Consider the following 1,684-nt stretch of genomic DNA (forward strand, 5'->3'; position numbering starts at 1 on the left):
TGGGCTATTTAAACCAATCGCTGGGTGATGCTGGTAGGCAGCTCTTCTCCACTGGTCGACCTCTTCCTCACTTTGGTTATCCTTCCTCGGTCATTCAGACTCCCAGATCTGCATGGTGCCCCCTGTAGCTTTCTCCTCTGTAGTTGGTTTCAGCTACCTGCTTCGCCCACACGTTCGGTTCCAGCGCAGGGCGTCGGTCCTGAGAGCACGCGGGCTGTTGAGGCGCCAACGCAGGGCAGTCCCTGCGCTGGCTAGCGCGGCGACGAGCAAGTTGATATATTCATCCACTGCTACACAAAAAATGCCTGAATCGGAAAAAAACATCTTCTTCTGAGACACATTTTCTCCAACACTTTTCCATCTGCATATAAACTATCAGTATTTGCTATGTTTTCTGTCTCCGTGCTAACGAGTAATGTTTCCATTTTTGCACGGGCCAGGGTGCGGCAACCAACATGGTGTACAATCAGGTCGGGGACCACGACCCCCTCGTCAACGTAGGCGGCGGCTTGCGTGCGACCTGCTCGCAAGCAGGGGATGCCTCGTCCGGTGTGTATGACGAGACCGCTGCTTTTAACCCTGACCGAGATCGTAGACGAAGCGAGCAGCTCTGGCTTAAATGCTCCTGTTTAGTAATTTAGGATCTTGTCTTATGTGTGTGTGTTGTTTGTATGTCGGACTTTAAGTTTGATTTATCCAAAAAAATGTGTTGTACGTCTGTTCTGGAATAAAATGTAGGTAAATTTCAAATATACTCCTCGATGGAAACATGCTACGAGCAACTCTTTCAATGCGACCCAAACGGACTGCGCTTTTTTCTGTTTTTTCCTTCTCGTGTCGGCCGCCCTCCCGCCCTCCCGCCGTCCGCTCCTTTTTTTAGAAAAAGGGGCCGCAACCATATAATGCCTGCGGCGCGTGTCGACGCCGATAACCAATGCCGAAAATCATGGTTATTTGGAGAAACACCGTAAGGGTCGTGCGGGCCATCGTGCCCCCCGTGGTCATTCCAGCACGCATGTCGGCATACCGAAAGGGTGTGTCGGCCTGCATCATTTCAAAACACGCCCTTCTACAGTGATGGCACGGGTGTTGAGATCCGCCTTCGCGGTCTCCATGCTCTGGCCCGGTTGCGGCATTTGGGTCGATGGGAGGAGGCGCGGGACGTGGTTGGCCCCACCACGCTCAGGGGTGGCCGGTGTAGCATTGACTAGGCCATGCTAGCGAGCAACTAACCCTAGCATGTACAACGCCTCCCTCGTGCCGCCGCGGAATGGGCACCCTTGACGTCCAGGTGCACGGCGGTGTCGACGGCGGCCACTGTTATGGCTTCGTCCCCCGCGTCCGGTGCGTGCCTCAGGCACTTCCTCGTCACCGAATTGGCATATCTCATGCCGGACGAGGCGAGGTTGGTGAGGCCGGCGGCGGATATGAGGTGGTCTTCATGGATCCGGGCGGGAATGGGGAGCGCGCGCGAACGGGATGCTTCCGGGGGAAATGTATGAAAATGTTGGAGGCTCGTCTCGTGCCCGCGCCGCAGCAAGTCCGGCTCAAACGTGAAGGTTCGCTTTCGTTTGGCTCGGCACATTGCACCGATTTCCCTGTCTACGCCGACCCAAACGGACGCGTACGGACGAAATGCGTCGCCCGGTTGTAGTTTTTCTAATCAAGTGCGTGTGCGCGTCGA

This window comes from Triticum dicoccoides, chromosome 6A, assembly GCF_002162155.2.
Source record: "Triticum dicoccoides isolate Atlit2015 ecotype Zavitan chromosome 6A, WEW_v2.0, whole genome shotgun sequence".
NCBI lineage: Eukaryota > Viridiplantae > Streptophyta > Magnoliopsida > Poales > Poaceae > Triticum > Triticum dicoccoides.